At 38.7% G+C, this 21,977-nt stretch overlaps 1 long non-coding RNA gene across 1 annotated transcript; it reads right to left on the reverse strand.

The window, feature by feature from the left end:
* Positions 1–293: 293 nt before the first annotated feature.
* Positions 294–19,103, reverse strand: LOC107977338. The gene is made up of 3 exons (XR_003488489.2): positions 19,053–19,103; positions 10,292–10,425; positions 294–1,260 (listed from the first exon to the last, which is right to left on the reverse strand). It is a non-coding gene; the product is annotated as an uncharacterized LOC107977338 (long non-coding RNA).
* Positions 19,104–21,977: the final 2,874 nt, after the last annotated feature.

Raw genomic sequence — 21,977 nt, forward strand, 5'->3', positions numbered from 1 at the left:
TAGTAAGCTTCCTTTTTCCTCCCTCTCTCTCTCTCCCTCTCTCTCTCTCTCTCTCTCTCCCGGAGAAATAACCAAACAAGTTTGAGGAAGTACTTTGAGAAAATACACAACAGCAAGGCAATTGTACTTATATTGTATCTTCAGAAGTAAAGAGACAACAAACGAAGTTGAGAATGAAAGAAATACTGTAGAATCTTAGTTTCTGTTTGGTTTTTTTGTTTTTGTTTTTTATTCTGTTTTGTTTTCAGACTAGGAATTGGCAATCCAATTTCTGAAACCCATAGAATCACAGAACTCAGACTTAGGACAGAATTTAAAGCTCATTTAATTAAATATTTTTAAAGTGCTGTGACAAAATAATTGTTCTTTAACTGGAATATTTTCTGTCTAAACTCTTTATCCTGCCTACTGCCCACTCCCAAACAATGAAAACAACAGACTTTGATGGAAGCTGGAGGCTCAGACCACTGCTATCTTCACAGGCACTTATCTAGTAAAACTTTGTTATCTCTTCTACTTGTTCAACAGAAAGCTAACAAAGCACAGCTTATATTCATGTAGAGAAACTGAGTCCCAGAGAGGAGCCCTGGTGACTCTCAGATAGTCTGTGGGTGATGGGGCTGTGGCTTGAAACCAAGTATTTTCCCCAAAACATTTCTGCTATGCCATATTGCTGGAATGTACACAATTTTTCAGGAAGTGATCATTAATTTATAGCCCGTTATATTCATGTTATTCAGAGGTGGCTGCTGGATTAGTGTTTTCATTTCTAGCAGGTTTCATCTTACTTCCCTTGTTCATCTCTAATTGAGATTCTTAAGTTGCCTGGGTAGGATGCAGGGATTGGAATATCCAAATAATGTTAGGGAATCATACATCCTAGTAAAAAACTTGCCTTAGCAGTGAAGAATTTATCATTGTTAGAATGGTACTTAATTTGATAAAAAGTCTACTAGCATAGTGTCTGGCACATAGTGGATGTTAAGTAAACATTAGTGTCCTTTCTTTCTTCTCTTCCTTTGACAAATGATCAATGGTAAGTCATTTTCCCAGGTGTCCCCATATGGAAGGCAATAGCAAAGCATTCAGATTCTGAATGTGTCGATGAACACCTTCACTGAGTCCCTCATGGATCCAGAAGGTCTGTAACACTCTGCTTAAAGAAACACAAGCAAAAAGTCTCACATTGTTTCCTTTCCATCTGGCATTGAAGCTGCTTCTCTTGCTGCAATCAGTCTGTCTGCCAGGCGTACTTCAGATCTCCAAGTGAAAGAAACAGGGAGTTACTCTTTCCAGAGCGCATCAGTGTTCTGAGGAAATTAATCAATTAATGCATGACAGTCTCTGAGCAGCAGGGAAGCTCACAGAATGGCAGCAGTTAAGAAGCAGTTACTGGGGAGGGAGAGAGAGAGAGAGAGAGAGAGAGAGAGAGAGAGAGAGAGAGAGACAGACAGACAGACAGACAGACAGACAGACAGAGAGGCAGAATACAATCAAAAACAAAATAAAGCAAAACAAGATTGAATTAAAAAAAAAACACCCAGGTATTGCCAATAGAGCCTTCAAATAAAGTACTATTTGAAGTCTAATGAACAAAAAGATTTCACAGATAGTTTTAGTTTCTCTAAATCTAACAAATATGAAGCTTCCTCACTAAATTATATGATTATATGGCCACATAGACAGGGTTTCGTTAATAAGTCCACATGTTGAAGAAAGGAAATCAGTACAAGGCCCAGGGTTTAGTTTTGTCATTTGATTCTTTTCCGTTGAGTAAGTCCCTTCCCTTTCCTAGGCCTCAGTTTCCCCATATAAAAATGACAAGTAGACTTGACTTTCTTGTTTTAATTCTTTGAGAATTTCATACAGTGTATTTTTATCCTATTATTTCCCATCCCTCACAACTCCCAAATCCTACTCAACAACCCAGTCAACTTCATGCTCTTCCTCTCTCTTAAAAACAAAGAGGAAAAATTAATTTAAAACTCTGGAGTCAGATTTGCATTGACCAACTGATCCTAAGCATGTGCCCTGCACTGTAGTGTGGTTAAGATGCCCAGTGATACTCCAGTGAAGAAAAAATGATTTTCCTTCTCTTAGCAGATAGCATTTGTAAATAGCCTCTTGACCAGAGGTGGGACTCTGAGACAACTTCCCCTTCTCCTGCTGGGATTTTCTTCTACAGCTTGAGCTTATACAGACTTTATATATATGCTGTTGTATGCTGTCACAGTCTCTGTGAGTTCATATGTGCATCTGCCCTGTTATGTCTGGAAGATGCTGTTTCCTTGAAGCAACCCACCACCTCTAATTCTTATAATCTTTCTGCTCCCTCTTCTGCATAGATCCCCGAGTCATAAGTGGAGGGGTATGATAAAGCCCATTCAAGGCTAAGTATTCCAAGGTCTCTTACTCTTTACACCAATATTGTCCAGTCCTGGATATCTGTGATAATTATCAGCTGCTACAATAAGCTTCTCTACTGAAGACTGAACGATGCACTGATCTATAGATATAGATATTGTAATAGGTCATTAGGAATCATTTCATTACTATTTCCTTTTAGCAGAATAATAGTAGCATCTCATTACTATTTCCTTTTAGCAGAATAATAGTAGCATCTTTTCCTCTGGGCCCATGACCTATCTAATCAAATCTCAGATTCTTGGCCTCATAAACAATTATCTATCGGGTATGGGTTCCATTTCATGGAATGAGCCTTAAATTCAATTACACATGGCTGGTTCCTCCCACAGGATTTGAACCACTACTGTACCACTGGGCCTATATTGCAGGCAAGCTGTTACTGTAGCTTTCAAGGTTTACAGCCTAGTGACATAAATTACTTTTCTCCTTCCATTCTGTGTAGAACACTTTCTAGCACTGTGAATGCTATCCGGTAAGGATGAGATTTCAGTTGAGTGCCAGCTTGGTTTCTCCATGTTCTGTTCCACAAGTATGCAATGAGACTTGACATGCTTAGATAGCTCATTTTGGTTGTAATATTTCCAAACCCTGGGGGCCCTTCGGAGAAGTTTTATTATATGGTTTACTTTTGGTGGGTCATTTGTACTCTAGGAAAGGAGGATTACTTGAGTTCTAAGCACTCTGCTAAATTTTCTTGAGGATGTTATGGAATATTCATCCATTTGATATCAAAATGCCTCACGTAGCAAATGGGTTAATGGCTATCTAAATGGGTTTGTTTTGAGCCTTACTTACATCTTGTTTTTCATCCTCAGACCTCAGCCAGTATCTCGAGGGAAAGCATTTCCACCATTTTCCAATTCCACAGCTAATAGACCTCACTGCCAGGAAGCAGTGTGTGGTGCTTATTGTAAATTTTGTCTCTGCAATTTCATCCATTTTCTGCTTCCCACAGCATCAACCCTTCCCCTCCGAACACCAACAGAAGAATGGATTGTTTTTCTTTTTGAAAACTGCCATTTAGTAGACCAGGGACATATAGGGTGAAATGTTGATATTGCATGAAATACGATATTTTGTGAGATTAGACAGGTAGCAAAGGGTCAGAGCAAGTCATAAAGCATTCTCTGAGTTCCCTTTACACTGAAAATGCACTGTTTGGGTTATAGCCACCATAAATGTGAACAAAGGAAGATGGTTCCAAAAGCAAAACAGAAGATGACCTCTTATGGATCATTTTATGTATGTGCAGGCATGTTTAAGCAAATGCCTCTAGGGGCATCATATGAGAATGGTGTCTCTAAAAGCTTTTGTTTTCCATGAATTTACATAGGATATGCAGAGGTTCAATTTGAAGAAAAAAGAGGAAACAGAGTCTGGAATAATAGCATTTCATCTGGAGAAACTCCAAATTGGACACTGTTTGTTTCCCATAAAATCAGAGAAATAAACTAGTGTGTACAGGGTGAAAGATTTCCTGAGCTCCTTTTGGAAGGGAGTTTATGACAGAACAATATTTTCACCACTCAGATCAGGCCAGAATGAAGATGGAGGAAGCACATGTAGTATATTAAGAATGGCTATTTCGCCAGTCACTTCTTTCATCTGCATACTCATTCATTCATCCATTCACTCTATAAGTATAGCTTTCATTCGCTTATAATACAACAAGAACTTGATGGAATACTAACTGTGCCCTGAACATGATGCTAAGTAACAGGCAAAATAAGAATGTTCATGAAAGGTATAGCCTAATGAAGCAAATCTATTTTAATTTGAAAGTCAAATCAGTAATTATTAAATCATAGTTGTAATGCATCCTGTAAGTTCTGGATGTTACTAGATATTACAATAGGGAGATTTGACACAGGCTAGCCAGGCATGGAAATTTTCCCTCAAGGAGTGAAATTTGGAGTTGGCCCTGAAAGGCAAATAGAAATTAGCCAACATAAGAGAAAGAAACTTTCATGAAGTTTTGCATTGCCTAGGGCTGGAAGGTGGGTGGGACAGTGGAGACTGCTAAAGAGTATGAGGGTTCTTTAGGGGGTGATGAAAAACTCAATTAGATTGTGGTGATAGTATACAACTCTAAAAATATAGTAATAGACTTTATTATGCCTCAGTGGGGCTGATCAAAAAGACCAACATTACAGAAGCACAGAATTGGAAGAGAAGGGCCTGAATGATTTTGTAGTGAGTTTGTGGGGACATAACTCAGGAATGAGTATTTAATATTAGGGTCTTATATCTACAAGATTATTCTGGAATTTTGCTATATAAATAGATTTTAGGGATCTTGTAACAAAGAAGACAAGTATCTAAGATAATGTAGATATTAATTTCTTATTTATAGTTACCACTTCAGTATTATAATCTTATTGAAACACCACATTGTATCCTTTAAGCTTCAAATACACAACTTCAAATTATTAAAAATAAAAAGAATAGCATTCAGTCAAGATAAACATCATAAAAGAATCTGTTGGGTGAGTTTTGTAACTTTTCTAGGTGGATCTTCTGTTTTACAGATTAAATTTTAGCATTTATTTTTAAAATGAAAGCAAGTTTGCATCCTAATGAAATTATTGATTTTTTTTCTTTTTGTATTAGAAAGACAATTATTTTACATGTCAATCCCAGGTCCCTCCCCTCCTCCCCTGCCCCCCCCCCAACTAACGCCCTACCCATCCCATACCCTTTCTGCTCCCCAGGAAGGGTGACGCCTTCCATAGGGGGTCTTCAAAGTCTGTCATATTCTTTGGGATAGGGCCTAGGCCAACCCCCTAGTGTCTAGGCTCAGGAAGTATCCCTCCATGTGGAATGGGCTCCTAAAGTCCATTACTATGGTAGCGATAAGTACTGATCCACTACAAGAGGCCCCGTAGATTTCCAAGGTCTCCTCACTGACACCCACATTCAGGGGGTCTGGCCATGCTGGTTTCCCAGCTATAAGTCTGGGGACCAAGAGTTTTCCCTTGTTCAGGTCAGCTGTTTCTGTGGGTTTCACCAGCCTGGTATGGACCCCTTTGCTCATCAGTCCTCCTTCTCTGCATCTGGATTTCAGTTCAGTTCAAGGTTTAGCTGTGGGTGTCTGCTTCTACTTCGACCAGATACTGGATGAAGGCTATACGGTGGCATATGAATTAGTCATCAATCTCATTATCAGAAGAGGGCATTTAAGGTAGCCTCTTCTCTGTTGTTTAGATTGTTAGTTGGTGTCATCTTTGTAGCTCTCCAGTCATTTCCCTAGTGCCTGATTTCTCTTTAAATCTATACTGGCTCCCTCTATTCTATTATCTCTTATCTTGTTCTCTTCTGTTCTTCCACTAACTCAAACTCTCTGCCCCATCATGTCTTCCTCATCCCTCCTCTTCATCCCTTCTCATTCTCCTAGTTCCCTTCCCCCTCCCCCCATGCTCCCTATTTTCTCAGGAGATCTTATCCCTTTCCCCTTCCCCATGGGACCATGTATGTCTCTCTTAGGGTCCTCCTTGTTTACCAGTCTCTCCGGCAGCCTGGGCTGCAGGCTGGCAATCCTTTACTCTATGTCTAAAATCCACATATGAGTGAGTACATACAATGCCTGTCTTTTTGTGACTGGGTTACCTCACTCAGAATGGTTTCTTCTAGTTCCATCCATTTGCCTGTGAATTTCAAGATTCCATTGCCTTTTTGTCTGCTGAGTAGTACTCCATTGTGTAAATGTACCACATTTTTTTCTATCCATTCTTCAGTTGAGGGGCATCTAGGTTGCTTCCAGATTCTGGCTATTAGGCTGCTGTGAACATTGTTGAACAAATGTCCTTGCTGTATGAATGTGCTTCTTTCGGGTATATGCCTAAGAGTGGAATTGCTGGATCTTGTGGTAGACTGATTCCCATTTTCCTGAGGAATCACCATACTGATTTCCAAAGTGGCTGTTTGTACTCCTGAGAAAATTGCAACCATCGGGGGAGGGAAGAGCGAGTTAGAAGAAAGAGAAGGAGAGAAGGAGGGAGAGGAGGACATGAGGGAGCAGGAAGACTGAGTTAGGGGAAGAATAGAGGAGAGCAAGAAAAGAGATACCATAATAGAGGGAGCCATTATAGGTTTAAAGAGAAATCAAGCACTAGGGAAATGTCCAGAGATCTATAAGGATGATAGCAACTAACAATCTAAGCAACAGAGGAGAAGCTACCTTAAATGTCCTTCCCCAATAATGAGATTGATGACTACCTTATATGCCATCCTAGAGCCTTCATCTAGTAGCTGATGGAAGCAGAAGCAGACACCCACAGGTAAACACTGAACTGGACTCCTGGAATGCAGTTTCAGAGAGGGAGGAATGATAAACAAATGGGTCAAGACCAAGCTGGAGAAACCCCCACAGAAACAGCTGACCTGAACATGGAATTGCTCATGGACCCCAGACTGATAGCTGGGAAACCAGAATAGGACCCACCCAGACCCTCTGAACATGGGTGTCAGTGAGGAGGCATGGACAATCTATGGGACCTCTGGTAGTGGATCAGTATTTATCCTTGGTATATGGATGGACTTTGGGAGCCCATTCCACATAGAGGGATACTCCCTCAGCCTAGACACACGGGGGAGGGTCTAGGCCCTGCTCCAAATGATATAACAGACTTTGAAGATCCCCATGGAAGGCCTTACCCTCCCTGGGGAGCAGAAAGGGGATGGGATAGGAGGTTGGTGGGGGACAGGGAAGGAGGGAACTGGGATTGACATGTAAAACAAGCTTGTTTCTAATTTAAATTTTAAAAAAGGAAAAAAGGAAGCCTGACTTTTACCATAGGTTCTGGGAATATAACTCTGGTTCTCATATTTGCACAGCAAGCACTTTACTGGTGGAGCCATCTCCCTAATTTTTTTTTGTTTGATGAGTAAGTATTTATTGTGAAGAACAATGTGCTAGAGATACAAGAATTAAAAAAAAGACAGCACATGAAAGGTGACTGAAGGTGAGGGATGAGTGAAGGGAGGTCAAGGGTAGTTTTCAGGTTCTCTGGTTGAGGCCCTCAGAGGCTTATCATCACTGACACAGTGGTCAGAAATAGATACTAAGAGTGAGGAAGGAAATGAAGGTGAAGGCTTTTGTTTTATTCATTTAATGCATGTATTATTTATTAGCCCTGAAATACTGTTTAAGTGCTTTACAAATATTAACTCATTTACTTGTCTTAACACCTGAAAATCCTCGTCAACTAGCAGAATTTATATATTCAGAAATACCCCCTACTTTATCTGAATATTATTTAATATAGGTAAGTTTCAAATTCTAAGAGCATTTCTAGACTCTTTGCGCTTAACCATTGTGCATGCTACTGAGTTCAGTTGTAGATAAAATAAGTTCTGCAAGAGTAGCATCTTGAATACATTGTATCTGAGATGCCCATAGAGAAATTCATTACCTATTATATATCCAAATGTTTGATCATAATAGATCTACACAGGGAAACATGTGTGGCTTCATCTCTGTATAAAGTGGAAATTAATCATTATTTACTAACCAAATCTAACTTACTCATTTTTCTTAAAAGACTTCAGAGGATGTCTCAAAATGAAATCTATAACAATCCTATTGAAAACCTTCTTTCCTCTCAAATCAATTAATTATCCATACACTGCAAGTCTCCAAAGATTCTGATCTCTTGTAAATTTCAAAGTAGGAAAACAGTTCTCCCAGCCTTCTCAGTGGTCCACATTATCTATCTTCTCCACTCTCAAAGTTTTATTATGTAGATAAATAATGTCTCTTCCAGCAAGAAATAGTTGTTTGTTTGAGGATATTTTAAGGAGAGAGATTAGGTTCCAAAGTTCTCTTTGGAGAGGTAGTAAATGAGAAAGTCTGTAAACTATTGTATTTATGTGGTATCACCTATGGTCCTGAAGCTCAAGAAATGAAGTTTCTCTGTATGTTTTGGGGAATGTTTGCATACAGGTATAGTGACACTATATTAATGCATTTAGTGAGAAAGTGCATGTGGAACAAAAGGGAGCCAAAGAGGAAAGATGAAACATTGACATAGTGATACAGAAATTAACACTAACTTCATTAGCCAGTAAAGACACTGAAATGGAGAAATCAAATAAGCAGTTTGAGACTTTAAGCCAGTGCATTCAAGAGAAAGGAATAGTTTAGAACCAAGGAAGCAGAGTTTCAAAAGGATGATCAATAGATTTGAGTGCTGAAGAAAGACAAGTAAAACACAGTCTCAATGTATCTATTGGATTTTGAAAGATAAAGAACAGTGGGAATTTTGTGTAGAGCATCTTCAGTGCAGTTATGAACTCCAAAATTTTTAATGAGCTGTTGAATATCTGGCAACTGTAGAAGTAGGAAGAGTATAGAAAACAGAATAGATGGTAATGTATTGAATTGTTTCTACGTTTTTCACAGAACAATGCCCCATTTTCTCTACCTTCTAACTTATTGCTTGTATTATTAGCTATTGCCATTTAGCAACTTAATTAAAATGTAAAAGTGTTCATATTTGTATTGTAAATATGTTACTTAAAATGAGTACAGATATCTGAAAATACATAAATTAAACTATTAGTTGATTGTACTAGAAAATGGAAAATAGCTATTGTAAGAGAATAGTAAATTTCAACCTGGGCTTTCAAGTGTTCAAGGCAAAACTTTAATTTCAATTAGTTGCATCTGTTTGTCTTGCTTAGTGAGTACATCTTAATCAAAAAGTAACATTAAGGCCACAAGACTCTTGGAAGGTCTCAACTTTATACTGTTTTTTTTCTCTTGTTCTCTTTAAAATGTTTTATCTGGCTGGATACATGTTTGTTTTGCTCAAGGCACATTTTTAAATTAACTAAATTGAGAGGCCCCTTGACCATCCTAGAGCATTCTTTTTCATTTGTGTTTCTATCTAGACAAGATGACTAGCACGATGTTCTGACTATCTTTCTGATGATTAATTTCAATTAGAGTAAACAAATGTGGTTTTCTCCCATAATTTCTCAGAAGAAAATTTTTGCTTTTAAAATTAATCTTAATTTAAATCTGAGAATGGTAGTCTTAAACTATATCTTGGCCACATTTAATTCTAAAATAAACACCATTTTACTATTCACTATTGCCAAGTTATGGAGTCAGCCTAGGTGTTTATCAAGATATGAGTGCAAAGATAAATGTGATGAATATGTACAATTTATTTAGCCATAAATAAGAATAAATTTATGCCATGTGCAGGAAAAATTAATTGAATTACAGATAACCATATTAAATGAAATAATTAAAATTCAGAAAGACAAATATTACATCTTTTCTCTCCTATGTTGTGCACTAATCCATTTTTAATATTACTTCATAAAATTAAAATTAAAGTGAAATCGTGGACTTCCAATCATAACAGAACAATTGCTATGAGACTTGTCCTTCTATTGTGACCAACTAGAAAAAAACATATGAGAGGCAATACGAAACTTAGAACCTGAAATAAAGCCCTGTACACTTTATCAGGTTTCCATTTAAGGACATTTTCCATCCTGTAGCACAAAGATAAAGAAGATCCTTAGTAGAGTGTAGAGAAAGATATTGAAGTTTAAGGATGGCCAAATGACTAGAAGTTTAAGATTAAACTTCACAAACTCATTAGTTTTTTAACTTTTTGACTTGTATTGAAACAGAAACATGTTATAAAGCTGTACAAAGATACCTTCTTTCTTTGTTTTTCTTCTGTAATCTTATGGTTGTTTTTCATTTAATACAAATGTACACATTGAGGTTGGCCTGTACAGGGCCCAGGGGATGAATACCTCCCTGTTTCTCCTCCACATCTCCTTATACTAGAAAGTCTTCAGAGAGAAACACAAATGGGACAGTCACACCCAGTGATGACAATACCTCCTTCTGGATCACTCCTGTGGAGCAGCCTGAAGCTCTTGCTCAGTAGGTACCATTCTCTTCATGGAGTGAAGAGACTTCCTCCAACTCCAGGTTTGTGGTGATGATCACAGCAATTTCCATCTAGTAGAAGGCTAAAATATTACAAGAGTAAATGACAGTCTAGATCCATCTAATAAAGCCTAAAACAAACATCAAAAGTTCTACTTCTGGATATTATAGACTCAATGAAGCACAATTATTGTCCCATTATAAAAGCTAGCAGCCTGACAAAATTCATGAAGAATATTCTTTTAGATTTTGAGCAAAAAAACTGTGATATAGAGCTCAGAACTTTGGTGTGTGCAGGAAGGAAAATGAATGAGTTGAGTTCTACAACTTCCCTCAATTTCTTGCTGGGGAAATGTTCTGAATCACAGAGTGGGAGAGTGATCAACAATAAAACACAGCAGACTTGGTGAGTTGAGAAAATCAAACAAGAGCTCAGACGGCCAAAATAATTGTGAGTATCAAGCCAGAGTTCAGAGGCTAGCTACACAAAAATAAAGAGCTTCAGAAATTTTACTAGAGGTTCTCTTCACTATTAGTTTAATAAAAAGGTTTACAAGACACACTGAAACTTTTTTGAGGAAAAATTAAGTACAATAAAAATATGTGGGTTGATCTGTTACCAGAAATCACATATTAGGCTCTTAAGTGCCATAGGGTAAAGTAAATGAAGGGACACTAACTAACCCACTCAAGCATGTGGCTCTGCCCGACCTCTGCCTTGCTAAAAAATCCTTAGATGACATTCCTGAAGCTAGCCAGCAAGCTCTAGACACTTATTTTGCCACTTTCTCCTCCTGAGGCTGAGTATCAAGGTCTATCAAAGTACTGAAGTCCAGCAATCAAAAGCCCCATTGGCTCACCAAATTAACATGCCCAATCCAAATTAAACACCTCATTCTAATACAGGTTTCCCCTTGTACCTTTATAAACTGCCATTTTCCTATGGGCCATGTCTATGTCCTCTCTATCCAGAGGCAGTCCTTTCTCCCCTGGGAACAAATATCCCTTTCTCCTCTCTCTTGTTCCCTTCCCCTTCTCCCTCACTCTCTATCTCCTGTCTTTGTCTCTTATTCACTGTCCTCTGTCCCTCTGGAGCAAACAAATCTCCTTTGTGCTGAAAACTTCATGTTGGGGGCCCTAAGCTCATACTTTGCCTTCCAGTGAACACTCTTTGCTGCACTGAGGCATTCAATAGAAAAATTTAATAAGTCTTATACTGGCAGTGAAATTATCTCTAGAGTTAAAGCTGCTCTAGACTTTCCTTTATAAAGATTTACCTTTGAAAGAAGACAAAATAAAACCCCTTAAATAAAGACAAAAAGATTCAGACTTTGAAAAGCTTGAGACTGGGATATCCATGTATAGTTATTCTACCAAGAAAATGTAGCCCACCTTATGAAGAAAAATGAATCAATAGCAATAAACTTAGAAGTGACCAAGTGTTGTGTGACAAGAAATTAGAATATATCCTTCCCAAGTGTCTCAGTTGGTCTAAACCTCTTCCAGACAGCTGGGCAGGTTTCTGCTTCTTCCAGGCACCTTGGATTATCTGAAAGTCTCAGCAATCTTTATTGATGACTCTGAGAATGGACATGTCTATTGAGTCCAGTCAGTTTCAGGGACTTCCTGAAGTTATTTTGAATTGTTTACCGTCTGACTTAAGGAACTACCCCAAAAGATGGAATGTTGCCCTTTTGGAGGAAACTACAAGACAAAACTGAGAACTAGCTACTATCAGCTATCATGACTTTAGTAACTATTAATCACGTATTTGAGTGGTTAATATTTAAATGAAAGAATAGGAGTTCCATTTCCAGAATGGCATGGTGAAGGGGAAGTATGGGTCAATCGATGTCAGTTCTCTGGGAATTCAACTTTGAGCTATGAGTGTATTCTCCCCCCTACCACTGGTAACACCCTGCTGCTTTTCACCCTGGATCCTGGTGATTAGTTTTCAAAATCTCCCTAGAGTTAGGGAAGGAGAAATGGAAAGGGGCAAATTAAAGTGCCACAAAACTACTATTCTGACTGCTTCAGCCACTTTTAGGACTATATGTTTCCTGTAATAAAGTGAACCTTTGGTTAATTTTTCAGAGAGAAAGGGGGAGAGAGAGAGAGAGGGAGAGAGAGAGAGAGGGAGAGAGAGAGAGAGGGAGAGAGAGAGAGAAAGAGAGACTTCTGACAATTTTTGTCAGTGTCTTTGGTGTAATGCTTTTATTCATTGGAGGATTTTAGGTGCTCCATACACTGAGAGGTCAGAAATGGTAACTAGATGTAAAATCGCAAAGTCTACACCCTACTGTATCTTTATATTATGTCTTTGATGCCTTTATGATGTTTATCTGATTAATTAAATCAACATTTTTAACATCCTGGAGACATCTTTAAAAAATAAAAGCAAGCTGGGTGTGGTGGCTCATACTTTTCCAGCACTTCAGGAGGCAGAGGCAGGTAGATCTCTGTGATTTCCAGGCCAGCCTGATCTACAAAGAGAGTAGCAAGACAGCCTATTAGACAGAGAAACCCCTCTCTTGAAAAATGAACAAAAAAAAATAAAAGACAAAGACATGATTTTAAAATCTTGGTAATTGTTTTTGAAAGACAGATAGAAAGTATATGGATTCGGATGGGAGGGGAGGTGGAGGATCTCAAAGGAGTAGAGGAGGGGAAATATAGTCAGAATATATTGTATGAAAAAAACTATTTTCTATAAAGGAAAAATATAAAAATATGGATATTAGAAGTAAAGCAAATGATAACCAGGCTACAATCCATAACCCCAGAGAAGCTAGATAAGTATCTTGATAAAAACCTTAATTCTTCAAGTAAATTGTAATAAATGTGAACAAATTCTGAAATTATGCATTCTAACTTTTAAAAGAGTTAATAATTCTAAGACACATCTTCTCAGCACAAAAAGAAGTATGTGCTCAGCAATGTATGGGGATATCTCCATTTGTTATAAATGAAAGCAATGCCACCTGTTTTCATGCAATACCAATAATTCTATGCTCAAAATCTGTCTGAAAATCACCATAGTACTTCATGCTATGCTTTCACCAAGATTTTGAATATGAATATTTTTAATGTATCAACATGGCATCAATAGGAATAAGCATCCTGCTATGCATTCACACTGTGCCCACTACAAATTTTTCAAATTAATCATGTGAACTGCACTCACTAGTAACTGACAGAAATCAGCAAATAATAAACCATTAACTATAATTAGCATCACTCAAATGATCTATCCCTACCACATGGAGAGTTTTGGCCATATCCAAATAGAACATATGTGATATTACAACTGTCTTTCACATCATTAACTACTTTTTCTCTTTAAAATGTTCTACTCATATGTTTTCCAAATGTGTACAGAGTTTTCACATTGTGACACCACACTGTCATTTCATTCTTCTTTTCCTCCAAAGAGATGATTAAGAACTATGCTATTGAGTCTCATAAAAATACAAAAAAATCTCATAATAGTTTTGAGATTTAAAATGTTGTATTAATCTGCATTCATAACTTTCCTGGGCCACATGTGGTCTTTGAGTTATTGGTTGGCACACCAAAATCTTCCCTTAAGTAGCTATGTATCTCCCAAACCTTTCTTTCTCCATCTTTTTCTAGATGTCTCTTTTTACATTTTATTATTTTCCAGGGCTCCATTTTCAACTCTACTCTATTTCATCTTATTACTAAGTGCTATTCACTTCCATAGTTCTGTTACTACACAAGGGTTAAGATACCCAGGATATTCCTTCCGAGCTTCAGATCCCTCCTGCCCCAAATAAAGTTCTAGAGAATTTAGGTTTTCATCTGGCTATTTCTTCTTAATCTTTCCACAGATCCCCCAAATGCAACATGCCCAGAAATGAACTAATAATTCCTTGGCACCAAGCTCTAGACACATTTCATTAATGTATTCATAATATCTAAACATACAATGCAGAAACAACAATGAGAAGCAAATTCCTTCCAAAACTCTAATGCAGATCATGGACCACATCCTAAAGCTAAAATAGTCTCTAGTGTTGATGCTCTGTTGAAAAAGAACAAGCAAATGGTTTAGAGAAAGTCTAGTGACAGAATGGAGAAAGCTTTTTGTTTCATTTTGGGGTTTTATAGTTTTATTTTTGATAGTTCAGTTTGAACTCAAAATCACTATGTAGGTGATTATGACCTCTACCATCTGAATCTACCTATGATTCTACCAATAAGTGTTTGTACCAGGCTTGTACCACCATGCCTGGTTTCTGCACAGTGGACCCAGCTCAACCTCCTGCACACTAGACAAGAACTCAAGTACTCACTGACTGAATTACATTCTTAAAGGCTCATTTCTTTTCTCTTTTAAATTTCTAATAAAGTCTTTGTTTTTCTTTTTTTATTGTTTTTATTCCAGCTGCAGTTCTGATGGAAACAGATGCAGACCCACAGCCAAACACTAGGCGGAGCTTGGGGATTCCTGCAAAAGATGGGGAGAAAGGAATAAAGGAGCCAGAGGGGTCAAGAACATCACAAGAAAACTGACAGAACCAACTAACCTGGGCTCATAGGGGTTCACAGAGACAGAACCAACAACCAGAGAGTCTGCATGGGACTGACCTAGACACTTTGCATATATGTCACAGCTCTGTAGCTTGGTCTTCTGTGGGACTCCTAACAATGGGAATAGGGGCTGTCTCTAACTCTTTTGCTGGCTTTTGGAACCCTACTCCTCTATTGGATTGCTTTGTCCAGCCTTAATCCATGGGAGGCCTGCCCTTTCCTGAACAGAAACAGAGGAGGATTGGAATGGGGATGGGTAGAGATTGTTTTCTTAATGAAAGGAGATAGTTAGGCAGGAATCCTTGCAGAACAAGGTTTGTGCAGCCAGGTCCATACATGATAGTTGAAATACGGAATAGTTCTTATGTACCTGGCTTACTCCAAGCTCTGGTTACCCTTAAGGATAGGATTCATGTGGCTGGAAAGATGGCTCAGCGCTTAGGTACACACATTGTTCTGCAGAGGTCCTGACTTTGCTTTCCAACACACATATAGGGAGTTTACAACTCAGAAAACAGTTGAAAAGACTACCTGAGTCAACAGATTGGGCTGTAAGAAGTGGCGGCTAAACTAAACAAAACAGGAAGACTTGATAGGCCTGGCAATGCTTCAAATCTCAAAATATAAATACGTGGTTTATGAACTTGTAATATAGCAGGTCTGTAGTGAAATGGTACAGACGTATGATACATAGGCCAGTAAAAATGTATTTCTAAAACTCCCCAATTTTGATGTGCTACTATATTTCTACTACACCTTCCATTTATTTGATGGCAAAGTAGTTTTTTACTTTAAACACAATGACTGTGTATAGGTCATGCTGCAGTGAACATTTAAGGTGGCATTATACACCAGTAAAGGTGAAAGAGACATTCACCAAAGGGAGTCAGTCTTTGAAGACCAAAAGAGTCAGAAAGAGAGAGAGAGAGACAGAGAGAGAGAGAGAGAGAGAGAGAGAGAGAGAGAGAGAGAGAGAGAGAGAGGCTTTAATCTTTTCATTCTGCAGAAGCAGAAAAATACCCAAGTTATTCAGAAGCCAGCCAAGCATTGCCACAGTGGGAATGTTTACTCAACCATTTGGTTTTAAGTACATTTTTATTGCAAGGGATGGCATAAAATCTTTGAAGTCATTTGGGGAACTGATGGGTTAAAGTCGTTAAAAATCCCTAGAAAAATACATGCCATTAAAAGTCACCCTCTGCTTCACTTTCTTTCTCTGCTGCTGCTGGCTTCTGTGTTTGTGAAGATACCAGCAACCTCAGGCTGTGCTGTCCCTGCAGGGAGAAGGAGCTGCTATGCAAATGAAGAGCTGCTCAGGAGATTCACATGATTTATCCAAGACCTCCATTTTTCTTAAATCTTTCAGAGCTCCTCGGGATAAAATAATAATAATTACAGAGCAAAAAGAGAAAGACAGAGAAATGATTATGTGCAAGGTCCCAGATATGCAGTACTTCTATAACTTGTAATGTGGAGGACACGAGGGTTTCCCTGAATAGACATAGCAGCATGCCCTAGAATGTCCAGGGAGGGATTCACTCAGTCGCAGCCATTTCATGTGGGAAAGCAGTATGCAAAGTGGGTTCACAGGGCTTAAAGGCTTAGCACAGCAGAATTCCTCCTGAACCGATCTGCATAGCAGGAGGAAGACTCAGTGTGCAGCAGCATCCTAGGGCCCGAATGCAATCACAACTGGGAAGGGGAATTAGTGGACATTCCTAGGATTCCTTTTGGGATTTTAGACAAGGGGGTCCTATGTGTCTTCCTTGTACTTATCTGTGTGTGTGCACATGTGTGTGCATCTACACATACACACCAGGATTGGTGCTGGTTGTCTTTATCAAATGTTCTCTATCTCGTTTTTACAGAACAGTGCCTCTCAGTGGCCCAGAACTGACATATTTGGCTACAATAGCAGGACAGTGATCCTCAGGGATCCCCTTGTCTCAGACCCCTGCGCCCCCAGACTGGGATTCCAGGTATGCTGCTGCACTCAACTTTTATGTGGATGCTGGAGAGTCAAATTCAGGTCCTCCTGCTTGAGTGGCAAGTACTTTAGCCACTGAGTCACCTCCCCAACTGTGTGTGATCTCTTCAAAAGCTTTGCCTCTCCCCTGCACCAATCTTTCTCTGCCTCCAAAATATCTATTCCCACCATCCAGAGCATTGATTGAACCAGAGAGTACCAAGTCATCAACAGAACATGTGGGCCTGTCTGCCCTTTCCATCAAATCTTCAAAACAATAGGTCCAAGTCCAGAAGTAGGAATTATTATTATGTCTAGGTTACAGATGAGAACACAAGGCTCCACAACAGGCATTGATTTGCCTAAAATCATGCAGCTAGAGTAAGCAGAGGCAAGAATTTAACTTAAGTATTCTTATTTCAGTGGCTATGGTCTTTCTGCTGGACCAAGCTGCCTCAAAAACAAAGACTTTCATTGGGCATCTGCTACTTGAGAACAGAGTCTAAGCTTGAGTGTGTCCATGCAAAATAAAGCAAAAGAAAGTCCTCACACAAGACCTTGTGGATGCTGCCAGGCAGATCCAAATGCCCAACTACAGTTCTTCTGGAATAAGGACCACATAGCTCCTTCTTGTACTACCAACCAGAAATGTGGAATTCTATGTGTACAGATGTAGGTCTGGGATGCAGAGGCAACTGCAGAGGGCACAGTCATTTCTCTACACACAGTAGCAACATGTTCTTTCACCAAGAATTCCTTGTGGTTGTTGTGAATTTTCAATTAGATCCCAGAGTTCTACAAAACCCTGAATTTTACAACTTTTGATTTTGAGTTTTCTAAGCCCATTAGATGCTTACAGTGAGCTACAGTGCCCAGTACTTTCTGCTTTTGGCTTCTCTAGTAATAATACCTTCAAATGTGTATTTTATCCCCCATCTTTGGTTCACTAGCTCCTTTCTTCTTATTGGAAATAAAAAAAAACTTGATTTTGGTCAAGGAAATAACACCTCATAGTTCTCACAACTAAGGTGAATCTATGCTATAAATCTTCCCTTTCTTTTACTGGATAAAACCTTACCTGTACTATGTTTCATGCCCTTGGTGCCTAAGTAGATAGTAGGTTCTATTTAAATATGTTAGTTTAATTCTCTTTGTTTTTCAGTTTGGAAATTTTCCATTGTTTTTCTTTAAGTTAATTGATTCTTCACCTATTACTACTAGTCTTTTGTTAATGGCACCACTGAAATTTTTATTCCAGAAATATCATTTTCTTTTTTTACTCTTTTCTTTTTTGGTGTTTTTGTTTGTTTGTTTTGTTTTTGATAGGGTCTTCCTATGTACCCCTGGCTACTCTGGATTACACTTTGTGAACAAGGCTAGCCCCGAAATTTTGGTCATTTTTCTTCCTCTGCCTCCCTAGTGCTAACATTACAGGCACAAGCCACCATGCCTTTCTAGATATTTTGTCTTCTATATATTAAGGAAGAGAGATCTGAAAGAATGTAGGAGACAGAAGACAGGGAGGAGAGGTATGAAATGCTCTGTTCTGAGTTTTGGCACAGCCATTGCAAACAGTATCTCACAGAGGCTGTGGTCACTTATACTTGGCTTGCATATTCCTATGATCAATTTCACATTCCATGTGGTAATCACTTCCTTTTGTTAGTTTACTGACAGTTCTTCGAATAGCTACATTTATTGTATAGCCCTTCTAAAGAAGAAACCTAAACTTCAGCAGATGTAAGCTACCTGCTGCTGATCCCTTCAGAATTCTCTTTATCTAGATGGACTCACATGGACGGATAATGAAACCAAGACCTTGAAACTGGAATAGTGAGGAAAAATTTCAGAAAATCTGGTTAATAAGAACATGGAGAGTCGGGCAGTGTTGGTGCTCGCCTTTAAACCCAGCACTCAGGAGACAGAGGCAGGTGGATCTCTGTGAGTTTGAGCTTGTACCAGACAGCCTCCAAAGCTGCACAGTGAAACCCTGTCTCGAAACCCACCCCCCCAAAAAAAGAGAACTTGGAGAAAGTGGAGGTGGGGGAAAGAAGGTGACAATTTTCGAATAGAAATGTATATCTTAATGACTGAAAAATGAAATGGGAGGGTATTAGTTATAGTGGGAAATTACCAATACAGAGCCAAGTAGAAATATAAGGGTATTTAATAGGGAAAAGCCTTACTTACAGAGCGACCTAGCCAGGCAGCGTGGCAGCAGTCTGTACACAAGCCCAAAAGTGAAACCGAAAGAGAGACACAGTCCCCTTCAAGTCTCACTCTACATCACCCTGACCACACCCTCGCAAGCATGGTCAGGCACACCTGTAGCCAGCCCCTAAGTAGGTGTGGCTACAGCTTCCCCTACAATTAGTTTGGGCTCTGGCAGCTTCAACTAAAAGAGAAGAATGGGAGCAGAAAAAGTATATGTGTATGTATGCATATTATTAGCCAGTGGTAGTATGGAAAAGAAGCAACAGAAGTTGTCAGTGGATGCTTAAATTCTAACCTCTAGGCTACCTCACTGTATCACTTCTGGAAGACCAATAAAGGCCATGTACTAATGCATTGACTTCTGGTCATGAAGTCCATTAGATCTCTGTCCCCAGCAAGCAGCAAGAGTATGGTACTTTGAATACTTAGATGAGCTGGGCTGGAAAAGGAATCTCAGTCATCTACCCTCTTGTATTATAGTTAAAGAGCACATGTGGGCGGGGGATGTAGCTCAGTTGACAGAATTCTTGCCTAGCATACATAAAGCCATGGCCTTTATTCCCCATACCACATAAACTGAGTGTGCTACATGCCTGTAACCTCAGAACTAGAGAAGCAGTAGTGGAAGGTTCAAAGTCATCCTTGACTACATAGGGAGTCAAAAGCCAGCCTGAGTTATATAAGACCATGTCTATAAAAAAGAGAAGACTATGTCTGTTAAAAAAGAGAAGACTATGTCTGTAAAAAAAGAGAAGATCATGTCTGTAAAATGAGAAAGAACATGTCTGACATCCTAGTATGGTATCTCACATTTTATCCCTAGCACTCACAGATTGAAACAGGAAGACTATCATGAGTTCAAGGCCAGTCTGGGATTTATAGTGAGTTCCAGATGAATGTGGGTGAAACTTATCACTAATGAATAAATTAATTAATTAAAAACAAATGAAGTTGACCTGTGTAGGATGATGAATCTGTGGGTAGGTGTTCCCTGACCCAACCTAACTCTTCTCCATTTGCTTAGGGGCTTTAGGATCTATAGTTACTACTACTTCTGTGAGAACTGCTTCTGTCTTTTCTTGTTGATAGCCATGCTGGTGCTGAAGTTTGCTTTTCTGCATGCTCTTTTGCCATATCCAGTTTTCAAAGAGGTGTTTGTTGGAGCAGCCTGCGTTGTTCTGTGGAAACACTCCATGTGACCACATGTGGTTTGAAAGTGCTTATGATAGCATTCTCCAGTTAAAGAAATCAATAAAGATACATTAAATATTGATGCCAACCTCTTTTTCCTATTACTCTGTGTACAACTGAGCTCCTGAAGTTTTTGTACTATCTGTTCTTGTTTTTGAAATCTAGGTAGTGAGCAAACATGAGATCAAAGTTCATCCAGACATGTGCACAGTACAAAACTAATTGGGTCTCAAATACTGGCAACTCAATTGCTTCTGCAAAGTGGTGTGATCTGAAAGGCCATTGCTCATTTGCTATGGACATTGCTTTCTCAAATTCAGTCCTGACATGAATTTCACCAGTGCTCCATTCCCAAGGGAGCCTTTATGCAGTCAAACCTACACCTTTAAGACCTGTTTCTATATGAACTAATAAGACAGGATGTTGATTTGCTTGCCATTGTAAAACAAATACCGACCCCTAGCATCATGGATCACATCTATAATTGCAGCATTTAGGAGGGTGAGGCAGCAGGAGTTAGAGGCTAGAGTGTACTAAAAGCTGAGCCCATAAACAAATAAACAAACACAGCCCTTGAGCTTTTTAATGGTTTTTGTCATCACAGAACTCACTGTATGAACCACTTGCAATTTCCCCGATTTGTGCTTAGATGGAACTGTTGTCCCAAGCATAAACAAGTCTGTCTCTGCCCCATTCTTACTTGCTGTGTGAAAGTAAGCAAACCATTCACTCTTCCAATGAGAACCTCAGCTTTCCTTTATGAGAGATAGGAAGAACATCACATATAGTTAGTTATTGGAATAAGGAAATGCTATAAAAAGTGTAAAGTATCTGGAACACAGAAAATGCTCAGGGATACTAATTATTTTCACTATGCAGCTTTCATATATGTATTTTATTAAATAAGTCAGGTCACAATATAATATGGTCTGAAGGAGTTTTTAGTGGCTTATTGTGGCTTCTATATGATTTGTTTTCTTCTTCGGAGGTATTTATTTTTAGTTAAACAATATCCACAGGGACACAGGCATTCCCTTGATGAAGGGCTGTTTGTTTTCTATTGATCTATATTTGATGGACTTTATTTTTGGAACGTATTCTTAGACCTCATAATATATCATTCTGTTTTGTTTCATTTTGTTCTAGATTTTTAGACAAAGGAATGTTGTTTGTGTTTTTCAAGGTGTTGGATTTTTAGCATGTTCCTGGCAAGAGCTAAAAGCTCTATACTTTGTTGGTTATTTTTTCATTTATTTGTTTACTTATCTTTAAATGTTTAAAGTCTAGCATAAAAAATCACAAGATAAAATGAGGGAAAGCTATTGTCCAAAGAAAAATTTAATAATGTTAAAAGCAAGCAATCTTGTTGACCTGAAGATAATAGAGCATTGCTACATCTAGTCCATATTAGGAATGCAAAGAAGAGAAGTGAACCAGAGCCAACTTGACAACAGTGGTGGTATTTAAGTGCTTGGGTTAAGGAGAAAGAACTGAACTTCTCAGTAAGCTGAGAAGGAGAAATTCAGTGTGGGTGGTGAGTATGAAACACCTTTCAGTATTTGCTGAAAGCCTGGGAAAGAGAAAACTGGACAAAGAGAGAAGCTGTTAAGTTAGTCCAACCCCAAGATTCTTCTGGAGGTGTGACCAACTCAAGCCCCAGCCATATCGGTGAGTCATTTAGATACTAAATATCTAAGGTAGCTTTTCACA

Source organism: Cricetulus griseus, chromosome X, assembly GCF_003668045.3.
Source record: "Cricetulus griseus strain 17A/GY chromosome X, alternate assembly CriGri-PICRH-1.0, whole genome shotgun sequence".
In the NCBI taxonomy this organism is placed as follows: domain Eukaryota; kingdom Metazoa; phylum Chordata; class Mammalia; order Rodentia; family Cricetidae; genus Cricetulus; species Cricetulus griseus.